Source organism: Pongo abelii, chromosome 18 (genome assembly GCF_028885655.2).
Source record: "Pongo abelii isolate AG06213 chromosome 18, NHGRI_mPonAbe1-v2.0_pri, whole genome shotgun sequence".
NCBI lineage: Eukaryota > Metazoa > Chordata > Mammalia > Primates > Hominidae > Pongo > Pongo abelii.
Window position 1 is genome coordinate 3458506 of NC_072003.2, and position 12297 is coordinate 3470802.

The following is a 12297-nucleotide window of genomic DNA, read 5'->3' on the forward strand; positions in this document are numbered from 1 at the left end:
CGAGGCAGGTGGATCACGAGGTCGGGAGTTCAAGACCAGCCTGACCAACATGGTGAAACCCCATTTCTACTAAAAATACAAAAATTAGCCGGGTGTGGTAGCGTGCGCCTGTAACCCCAGCTACTCAGGAGGCTGAGGCAGGAGAATCGATTGAACCCGGGAGGCAGAGGTTGCAGTGAGCCGAGATCGCACCACTGCACTCCAGCCTGGGCGACAGAGCGAGACCCTTTCAAAAAAAAAAATAATAATAATTTTTGAAGCAGGCTGTGAAGAACTAAAAACATGAGGACACAGAAATTCAGAAACACCCATTTCAATATGATTCCTTTCAGATAACTTGAAGCCCAAACAGGACAGAAAATCACAGGCCAAAGTCATCTGAAGGAAGGCTGACACCCATGACAGACAACCGGGATGTTGCTCTCCATTCATCCCAAGGGCAGCAAAGTCTATCCTGGAACTTGGAATGGTTTCTTTATACAGACAAGTACGACTGGCTCCAAGAGAAGAGTTGCTACCACTAACCCCTACACGCTGCCTTAAAAGAGTTGGTGGTAGGTGTTGGAAAATTAATCTGAGTAATTCTTTGAAACAAAGAATCCCATGCACAATAGCAGCAAAACCCATAACCAGACATAAATTAATAAGAAATTTGCAAGACCTATAAGAAGAAAAGTATATAGGATTACAGAATTTTAAAAGTCCCAAATCATTGAAGAAATACACCACAGTCCTGGATGGAAGAGTTAATATTACAAATATATCACGCATTCCTAAATTAATCAACAAATTATAAGCAAACCCAATTAAAATTGTAACAAGATTTTTTTTTACATTTAAAAAAAAATGAGACGAGATCTTGCTATGTTGCCTGAGCTGGTCTCAAACTTCTAAGCTCAAGCGATCTTCCTGCCTTGGCCTCTCAAAATGCTGGCATTACAAGTGTGAGCCGCCATGCCCAGCCATAACAAGACTTTTTTTTCTTTTTTTTTTTCAGACTGGGTCTCACTGTTGCCCAGGTTGGAGTGCAGTGGCGTGATCTCAGGTCACTGCGACCTCTGCCTCCCAGGTTCAAGTGATTCTCCTGCGTCAGCCTCCCGAGTAGCTGGGATTACAGGTGCGCCCCACCATGCCCAGCTAATTTTTGTATTTTTAGTAGAGGTGAGGTTTCGCCATGTTGGCCAGGCTGTTCTGCCCACCTCAGCCTCCCAAAGTGCTGGGATTACAGGCATCAGCCACCGCACCTGGCTGCAAGATGTTTAAGAATGGGATTTGACAAGTTGATTTTTAAAATTCGTAGCCAAAAAAATTGTGAAAAAAGTACAATGGTGTGAGATGTATTGTACCAGATATAACAACAAGCTGCGAAAATACAGTAAATTAGAACAGTGATATGTTTTTACAAGAATGGATAGAAGGTAAATGGAAACAAGAGTCCGTAAGACGTGTGTATATACAAAAGATGGTATTTAAAACCCAAGGGGAAAAGGTGGCCCAACTTATAAATAGTTTTGGGACTGTTGACAGTTGAGCTGGAAAACATAGACTTCTGCCTGACATATATAAAAAATAAACTTCCATATATATATAATATATAATATATTATATATACATTATATATAATATATTTATATATAATATATATTATATATAATATATACTATATATAATATTATATATTATATATAGTATATATTATATATAATATATATTATATATAGTATATATACTATATATAAATATATTATATATAATGTATATATATAATATATATATTATATATAGTATATATATATATACTATATATATATATATATTTTTTTGAGACGGAATTTCGCTCTTGTTTCCGAGGCTGGAGTGCAATGGCGCGATCTGGGCTCATTGCAACCTCTGCCTCCCAGGTTCAAGTGATTCTCCTGCCTCAGCCTCCCAAGTAGCCGGGATTACAGGCATGTGCCACCACACCCAGCTAATTTTTTGTATTTTTAGTAGAGATGTGGTTTCACCATGTTGCCCAGACTGGTCTCGAGCTCCTGACCTCAAATGATCCACCTGCCTCGGCCTCCCAAAGTGCTGGGATTACAAGCGTGAGCCACTGCACCTGGCCCAGATAATTTAAAGAAATACAAAGTATAATATCGGTAAATTTGTTTAAATTTTGCAGTGAGGAAGATCTTTCTAACCAAGACAAAAAAACTGAAAAAGTTAAAAAATTCAGGTAAATAGAAAAATTAGAAAACTTCAGTATGACAAAAACAGCCATGAATATAGTTAAAAGGCCGGATGCAGTGGCTCATGCCTGTAATCCCTGCACTTTGGGAGGCCAAGGTGGGAGGATTGCTTGAGCCTAGGGGTTTGAGTCTCCACAATGTAGGGAGACCCCATCTCTACCCTCCCTCACAAAATTAACTGGCCATGGTGGTGTGCGCCTGTGGTCCCAGCTACTCAGGAGGCTGAGTTGGAAAGATCGCTTGAGCCTGGGAGGTCAAGGCTGCAGTGACCTGTGATTGCACCACTGCACTCCAGTCTGGATGATGGAGCAAAACCCTGTCTTAAAAAATAAAAAAGGTGACAGAGAAAATATTTGTACATACGATAATACCTGGAATGTTAAAGCACTACAATTTTTTTAATGCTCAAAGGCTTAAATAGGCAACTCACAGCCGGGCGTGGTGGCTTACACCTGTAATCCCAGCACTTTGGGAGGCTGAGGCAGGTGGATCACGAGGTCAGGAGAGCGAGACCATCCTGGCTAACACAGTGAAACCCTGTCTCTATTAAAAATACAAAAAATTAGCCAGGCACGGTGGCACGTGCCTGTAGTCCCAGCTACTTGGGAGGCTGAGGCAGGAGAATTGCTTGAACCCAGGAGGCGGAGGTTGCAGTGAGCTGAGATCCTGACACTGCACTACAGCCTGGGCAATAGACTGAGACTCCATCTCAAAAAAAAAAAAAAAAAAAGGCAACTCAGAGAAGAAATACAAAGTACCATGTGAAAAGATGCCCAATCTCCAACTAATCAGAGCATGACAAGCAACAAGGGGATATTATTTTTTTAAAAATAGCGGCAGAGTCTTGTTATGTTGCCCAGGCTGGTTTAGAACTCCTGGGCTCAAGCAGTCCTCCTGCCTTGGCCTTCCAAAAGTGCTGGGATTACAGGCCCTAAGCCACCACACCCGGCTGAGGGGACATAATTTTTCACCCACTATATTGTCACAAATTAATACGATTGCCACAGCCAACTTTAATGAGTACACAGACATAGAAGCACTTTCACACCTCAGGTTAGGAGTTAAATTTGTGAAGCTTTTTTTTTTTTTTTTTTTTTGTGATGGAGTCTCACTCTTTCACCCAGGCTGGAATGCAGTGGTGCAATCTCGGCTCCCTGCAACCTCCACCTCTGAGGTTCAAGTGATTCTCCCACCTCAGCTTCCTGAGTAGCTGGGATTACAGGCACCCGCCACCATGCCCGGCTAATTTTTGTATTTTTAGTAGAGATGGGGTTTCACCACGTTGGCCAGGCTGGTGTCAAACCCTTGACTTTAGGTGATCTGCCTGCCTCGGCCTCCCAAAGTGCTAGGATTACAGGTGTCAGCCACTGCTCCTGGCCTGTGAAGCTGTTTTGGAAGGTGATTTGGTGCAAGTTTTCAAAATTAAAAATGCATAAGCCTAGGCCAGGCACGGTGGCTCACGCCTGTAATCACAGTACTTTGGGAGGCTGAGGTGAGCAGATCACTTCAGCCCAGGAGTTTGAGACCAGCCTGGCGAACAAAGTGAGACCTCGTTGCTACAAGAAATAAAAAATTAGCTGGGTGGCACATGCCTGTGGTCCCAGCTACTCTCAAGGGTGAGGTGGGAGGACTGCTTGAGCCCAGGAGGTCAAGGATGCAGTGAGCCAAGATTATACCACTGCACTCCAGCCTGGGTGACAGAGCAAGAACATATCTCAAAAAAAAATGCACAAGGCTTTTGCTTCAGTGATTCCATTTCTAAGACTATATCCAATGTACCCAAATATGCATGTCTGAGATGTTCATTGGAGTATTGGTTGTTAAAGGAAACAGTTGGAGACAATCTAAATGGGGAGATAATACAGCTGTGGTATATCCATAGTATGCATGCTCTACAGTTGTTAAGAGTGGCAATGGCCTATTCATCTGGACCTAGATAGATATCAAAGGCACACTGCTAATATTTAAAAAGATGATCTGGAAAATATGTATAGCATGATATATACATATAATTAATCCATATAGGTACATGAAGTTCCTCAGGAGACTGGGAGGATGCACAGCCGGGTAAACCTGTAGAGCATGGAGACATTAAATGGGAGGTGATGGAAAAGTCCCTCAGTTTTTTGTTTGAGACAGTCTCGCTCTGTTGCCCAGGCTGCAGTGCAGTGGCATGATCTCAGCTCACTGCAACCTTCACTTCCTAGGTTCAAGCGATTCTCCTACCTCAACCTCCCAAGTAGCTGGGATTACAGGCGCCCGCCACCACGCCCAGCTAATTTTGGTAGTTTTAGTAGAGACGGGGTTTCACCATGTTGGCCAGGCTGGTCTCGAACTCCTGACCTCAAGTGATCCTTCCCCCCTTGGCCTCCCGAAGTGCTGGGATTACAGGCGTGAACCACTGTGCCCAGACCTTCATTTTGTTTGTATACATCTGTATTCATTGAATCTTCTACAAGGTTTATTTATTCATGTATGCCTATTGTTCCGGTTATCTATTGTTGCATGAAAAACACCCCAAAACTTAATAGTGTAAAAGAGCAGCCCTTTTATTATGCTCACAACTTGGTGGTCAGATTTCAAGCAAGACCCAGAGGCACAACTCATCTTGTTCCACAATGGCTGGAGCTTCAGCTGAGGTGGCTCAAATGGCTGGAGAACACTTCCCTGCAGCAGAACCTACAACCTTCTTCCTCCCCTTTCTGGAAAAGATTTGTTTCTGAGGCTGGAGTCAGAGTCTTCAAACCAACAGCTAGAGATAACTCTGCTAATTATGCCCCTTTCCTTGGTCTTTTTTTGAAATGAAATGGTTCTGTTACCGGTAGAGGGTCTTGACGCAAATTGTCCAGGTTCTTGGCATTTTGAACAAAGAATTGGACAAAACGCACAGTAAAGCAAGGTAAGAATGAAGCAACAAAAGCAGAGATTTATTGAAAGTACATGCCACAGTGTGGGAGCTGGCCAAGCAGCAGCTTAAACACCCCCTAGAGGTTTCCCATTGGCCACTTGGTGTTCAACCATGTAAATGAAGTGGTGGCCCACAATCAGTCTGATTGGTTGCAACCAATCAGAGGCTGAAGTGAAGTTACAAAGTTACACTCCTATGCAAACGTCTGATTGCAAAAAGCAACCAATCAGAGGTACTTTCAATTTCCCATATGCCCCTCAGAAAAGCTGGGCATTGGCAAAGGGAGTAGCCTCTGGTCCTTTTGTTACTTATGCGTGGAAAGTTGGGGTTTTTCTTTCGATTTAGTTCTAGGAAGTCAGGGTGAATTGACCTTCAGTTCCCCGCCTCCAGACCGTATTCTGCCTCAGTTCAAATAAACAAAACCTAACAAATACCTATATGACCACCATCCACAACTAATCAATGGCAGTGTCTATTTGTTTGACTTTGTTCCTATTTTACAAGAAGCAAAAGCACCTCTGGACTCTCCACTAGAGACCTATGTGCAGCCACTCCAGCATGGTGCTCTCAGGGTAACCAGACTTCTTAACACTAGCTCCAAGTGCAAGTTCTCCTAGCAAACAAGATAGAGGTTGCAAGGCCTTTTATGACCTCACCCTGGAGGTCACACCACATCTGTATTTCATTGTATTTCATTGGTAGCAGTCACAAGCTGCCCAGATACAAGGCAGAGGGACAGATGCCCCACTTCTTGATGGGATGAGTGGCAAAAAAAATCTGTGACCATGTTTAAAACCCAGAAGATTTGGCTGTTACAGATTTGTGAAGTTTTTAAAAGTTAAGAATTATTAAAACAAAAATAAAACCCAGGAGACAAGGTAGTGGAAGTGTGTCCCTCCCATTCACTGACCAAGGTGAGGGGACTCTAGTCCTCTGCTGCTGACCTTCAGCCTCCCTTCCTCTTAAAAAGAGGTCCTAGTTGGGGAGAGATGGCTGAAGAGTTACCATAAAATACCAAGTAGGAGCCAGGTGCGGTGGCTCACGTCTTTAATCCCAGCAGTTTGGGAGGACAAGGTGGGAGGATCGCATGAGCCCAGGAGTTCAAGACAAACCTGGGCAACATAGCAAGGCTCTGTCTCTACAAAAAAAGAAAAGAGTACAAAGTAGAGCCATTTAATATGGTTTCATCTTTATTAAAAGCCTTGTTTTAGATTTTTGAAGTTATCACCAATAAAATATCCAGTTGTGGTCTTGTGTTGAGTGATGTTATTTAAATGCAGATATTTAAAATATACCACAATTTTTGTGCTATTTTAATTTTCTAGGAGCCTTAAAAAATGTGTGGCTACTGAAACTGTGCCCCAAAGAGTTAGAGAAATCAGTAACTAACAGAAATTCTTGAGTCTGCAGGATGGCAGATAAGAAACAACTCGCTGGCCAGGTGCAGTGGCTCACGCCTGTAATCCCAGCACTTTGAGGGGCTGAGGTGGGTGGATCACGTGAGGTTAGGAGTTCGAGGCCCGGCAGGTTGGTGGGCACCGGTAGTCCCAGCTGCTTGGGAGGCAGCCTGTTGTCCAGGCTGGTCCCGTCCTCTTGGGCTCAAGTGATCCTTCTGCCTATGCCTCCCAAAGTGCTAGGAAAAGCCTCCCAAACTGGAAAATATGGGATGGCTCCCCAGTTGTTAAAATACCCTGATTTGGGAGCTGATTGCTTATAAACACTAAGAAAAAGCTAAGAGCTGAGTTCGCCTTCCCATTCTGTTCTCAGGTTTCTCTCCTTATAGAGAGGTTCTGATCATCTACAAGCTTTGCTAAATCTGGGGTGTTTCTCTACTGATTTCCTAAATGTTTGCAGTCTTTTTTGTAAAACTGATGATTCAATTTTATTCTCCTCTGAAGTAACAATAGATGCAGAGTCTGACATTTCTTCAGCTTTGAAGAATCTGAATTTTCTCTCCTGATCTCAAAACCTGCAAGAAAAAGAAATTGCAGATATCACCCTGTCCAAGGAGAAAGAGAGAGGGGAAAAAAAGAGTTGTATTAAAGTAGTAGAGAGAAAACAGAAACTGCTAAATAGAATCCCAAAGCCTTTTATTCCAAGTAAGGCTGAATTTTTCTTTTCTTTCTTCCCCTGTTTCTTTCCAGTGAACACTCACCTCTCCTGGAGTCAAGTCATTGTTTCTTTCCTTTGGAATCCTGCTATTCCTGCACCCATGGCTCTTCTCTAGGCTCCAATGGGAAGTACAGGTCAGGGTTTGGGACTAGATATACTGGTCATAAGAAATACAGGGAACATGATAGTTTGGGTCACACTGACTTTTCCTGAGTTCAGGCTGATTTCCAGGACAGATGGCCTCTCCATATTTATTTCCTTGTCAATTAGGATTATTTCACCTGGAGCCTCTAACAGGCAGTTGGCTTTTTTTGAGACAGGGTCTTGCAGTGTCTCCCAGGCTGGACTGCAGTGGCACAATCTCAACTCACTGCAGTCTTGACCTCCCAGGCTCAAGGGATCCTCCCACCTTAGCCTCTGGAGTAGCTGGGACCACAGGCATGTGCTGCCATGCCCTGATAATTTAAAAAAAAATTCTGTAGAGAGAAGGGCTCTCTCTGTTGCCCAGGCTGGTCTTGAACTTCTGGCTCAAGCAATCCTCTTGCCTCGGCCTCCCAAAGTGCTAGGATTACAGGTGTGAGCCACTGTGCCCAGTATAACAGGCAGTTTTTCAACATTAGAGCAAAATCTAGGAGTACAAAAGCCTTACTGGAAAAATAATAAACAAACATTAGAACAAAAACAAAATAGGGGGAAGATCCTTTTGTGCTCAATTCAAAGCTATTCTCCTCCAATCTCTGGGAAGAGGAGTGAATTAATTCTGCTAAAGTCAATGCACTGATTTAGTTTTACCTCATTTTTTGAATATTTTGATAATAAAATTATCTAAGAACCAAAATATCAAGTTAATCTTCCTAAAATTCTGACTATATTAAAACTGAGAACTATTCTCTTGTAGAATCCAAGAGAAGACAGAGGTAAATGTGGTAGTTAAACTATGTCCTGGATTAATTTCAGTTAAGAGACTTTCAAATAAGAATTGGTATCTGAACTGGTTTGGTTGGCAACCAGCAAAAACAATCTTTACATGTTTGTTTTAGCTGAAGCCTAGAAGTAGATTGTCTTGATATTAACCAAAACAAATATCTAAGAGTGTTTCCATCAATCCAGACAATTAGTAGAATGTTCTCCAGTGTGGTCTCCCGTGTCCTGCCATGCCCCACCTCACTGACAAAAGTTTGGGGTGCACCCTCTTTCCAAGTTCTTTCCTCTCCCTCCTCATCTCTGACAGTTTACTGGTCTGAAAAAATAATAGGTTGGTAAATAGTGATCTAATATGCAAATAGAGGAATATATCTAAATATTAACATTATCAAACAATATTAGTAAGACAGTTTGGTTAATGTTAATCCAAAGGAAAATTTAAACTCCATAACATTTAATCAAAATATAAGTGGAGTAAAATGTCTAATTTTATCTTTTCATGAGGAAAGGTAATATATTCCATATTAATAAAAATAAAATGCATTTCAAATGAAATGCCATTTAAATTTGCTATTTTGTTTATGATTGGATTTCAAAGCTAGGAGTAGGATCAAAGAGCATGTGGTACAGGTAAAAGAAAACCCTAAGTCCAGCGCTTTGGGAGGCTGAGGCAGGTGGATCACCTGAGGTCAGGAGTTCAAGACCAGCCTGGCCAACATGGCAAAACCCCATCTCTACTAAAAATACAAAAATTAGCCAGGCATGGTGGAGTGTGTCTGTAATCCCAGCTACCCAGGAGGCTGAGGCAGGAGAATCGCTGGAACTTGGGCAGAGGCTGCAGTGAGCCTTGATTGCGCCACTGTACTCCAGCCTGGGCGACAGAGCAAGGCTCCGTCTCAGAAAAAAAGAAAACCCTAAGTCATAGATCAAAGGAATGCTGTAGTCAAGTAAAAGAGGGGAGAGACCAAAGCTAGGGGGAGTGGCAAGTAGCAAAGGCTTAGAGTGGCAGAAGCTCCCGGAGGCTGAATGTACCCTAAGATGAAAGACAGGAAAAGCATCGATTTAAAATGACTGCTATGTTGCCCAGGCTGGTCTCAAACTCCTGGGCTGAAGCAATCCTCCTGCCTCAGCATCCCTAATAGGTGGGGCTACAGTTGCATATCACCACAACCAGCTAATTTTTTAAAATTATTTTTTTGTAGAGACGGGGTCTTGCTATGTTGCCCAGGCTGGTCTCAAAATCCTGGCCTCAAGTGATTCTTCCACCTCAGCCTCCCAAAGTGCTGTGATTACAGGCATGCACCGCAATGCCTGGCCTAGACTTGAAAGTCTTAACACTGTAGATTTCAACAAATGTCACTTTGAAAACCAGGCACAGATAACTGGCCCCTTGAGTACAAAGGAATCTGCAAGAGCTAGTTAGGGAATGAAAGAAGTCCTAGAGACAGAGTCTAGTACCCATGAGACCTAAAACCAGGAGTAGTAAGGGTTCGTTGTCGAAGATTCAAATTTATTTTTCTCTGCAACAGTCACGAAGTCACCTGCAGCTGAGGATGAGAAAACACAGTAAGTCCTCACTTAACATCACTAATACAGTAAGTCCTCACTTAACATCATTGATAGGATCTTGGAAACTGGGACTTAAAGGGAAAAGACATATAATGAAACTAATTTATTTTTGTCATCAACGTTATTATAACAAAATGTGCTTTCACTTAAGATAACAGTTTCCAACCTATCTAGGACATTGAGGACTTACAGTGTTAAGAAAGTAGAATCTGTAGTGGTTTCAAAGGCGCTTACTTCTCTTTACTTACTTTTCACCAAAGCCCTAAAGTAGCAGTTCTTAGTCTTTTTGGTGGTTTTTAGAACTTGATGAAAGCTATGAACCCACTTACTAGAACATACAGATACAAACACACACACACACACACACACACACACACACACATCCAATTTTGCATACAGTATCAAAAGGTTTACAAAAATCTCCAAACCCATCCATGGATCCTCTGGAACTGCATTGGCCAATATGGTAGCCATATGGTAATACTTGGCAAGACTAACTCCATTTTAAGTGCTCAATGGCTACCATCACATAAAGTTCTATTGGATAGCACTGCTCCAGACATGGAGGCAGCTTAAGAACCCTGGCCCTGGCCGGGTGCAGTGGCTCACACCTGTAATCCCAGCACTTTGGGAGGCCAAGGTGGGCGGATCACCTGAGGTCAGGAGTTCAAGACCAGCCTGGCCAACATGGCGAAACTCTGTCTCTACTAAAAATACAAAAATTAGCTGGGTATGGTGGTGTGGTGCCTATAATCCCAGCTACTCGGGAGGCTGAGGCAGGAGAATTGCTTGAACCCAGGAGGCGGACGTTGCAGTGAGCTGAGATCCCACCACTGCACTCCAGCCTGGGCGATAGAGCGAGACTCCATCTCAAAAAAACAACAAAAAAACCCCTACAAATCTGCTGGCCTGTTAACACCACTCCTAGTCTAATACCAGCTAGTCTGTTTTCCACATACTAGCAGATCACAAAGAATTGGAGGAGGACTTCTACCACCACTGATTTTGAATAACCCTGAAAGTTCATCTGCTTTTTTTTAAAATTAAATTATTATTACTATTTTTTGAGATGGACTCTTGCTGTCGCCCAGGCTGGAGTGCAGTGGCACGATCTCAGTTCACTGCAACCTCTGCCTCCCAGGTTCAAGTGATTCTCCTGCCTCAGCCTCACCAGTAGCTGGAAATATGGGTGCGCACCACCATGCCCGGCTAATTTTTTTGTATTTTTAGTAGAGACGGGGTTTCACCGTGTTAACCAGGAGATGATCTCGATCTCCTGACAAATTCATCTACTTTTAAGTACCTATTAATAGCAAAAAATCAAAAGGACCTTAGATAGAAAATGATTAATCCCTCATTCTCCCTATCTCAAGGTATGTGTAGTTCTGCAAACATTCCCATGCCAGATTCTGCAATAATAATCTGAGTGGCTTTTTTTTTTTGAGATAAGGTACGCATTCAGGAAATTGCTGTGCATGCGTAACAGCTACTATTTATCGGATTCATACTATGTGCCAGGTACTGTTCTAAGCATCCTGTGTAGCTCAGCTCATTTCATCCTAACCCAGTGATATGAGGTGAGGTGCGTATAGTAGTCCCTCAAAACACATGAGGAAACTGAAGTTTGGGGTTTAGTGAGATTACATAATTTGCCTGAGATTACATAGTAAATGTCAGAGAGAAAAGTGGTTTTGAGACTAGAGTCTTCTGCAATTGGTTATGAGTCTAGAATCTATGTCTCTTGAAATAGGAATGTCTAATGATCGTGCCATTGCACTTCAGCCTGGGCGACAGAGCAAGACCCTATCTCAAAAACAAAAAAACAGGCATGCCTAAAACCACCAGAATGGTCCTAGGGAGCAAACAAGGCTTTCCAAACTGGACCTTGAGTGCTATGGGGTCGCTGGCTCTGCATCTGCCACGACAGCCTGTGGATATGTCATCTTCCCTGGAATAAAATAAGAAAAAAAAAAAGGCCAGGCATGGTGGCTCACGCCTGTAATCCCAGCACAGTGGGAGGCTAAGGCGGGCAGATCACTCGAGGTCAGGAATTCAAGACCAGCCTGGCCAATATGGTGAAACCCCGTCTCTACTAAAAATACAAAAATTAGCCAGGCGTAGTGGCAGGCGCTTGTAATCCTGGCTACTCAGGAGGCTGAGGCAGGAGAATCGCTTGAACCCGGGAGGGGGAGGTTGCAGTGAGCCGAGACTGCGCCATTGCACTCCAGCCTGGGCAACAAGAGCGAAACTCCGTCTCGGGGAAAAAAAAAAAAAAAAAACTAAAATATCAGTACTCTTTTCACTTAGTCATCCCAAACCGACCTCTTTAATCCCATATTACCCTCTACTATCATGGTAGCCTCACCTTTGGCGACAGACTAGCTGTGTGACCCAAGCAAATGACTTCAGTGCCACCACCTGTAGGAAGGGGCTGCTAATAGCATCTGCTTCATACAAACGTGTTTTCAGGATCGATCTGCATATAAGCGCTCAATACACGGTAACTGATTGTCAGATTCAATCCCAGGACGCTTCCATTTGCGAATCTCACGG

The 12297-nt window shown here is 43.0% G+C and overlaps 1 pseudogene; it reads left to right on the forward strand.

The window, feature by feature from the left end:
• The window catches only part of LOC112129386 (protein ALEX-like), a 15191-nt pseudogene extending 4982 nt beyond the window's left edge, over nt 1-10209 (forward strand).
• Nucleotides 10210-12297: the final 2088 nt, after the last annotated feature.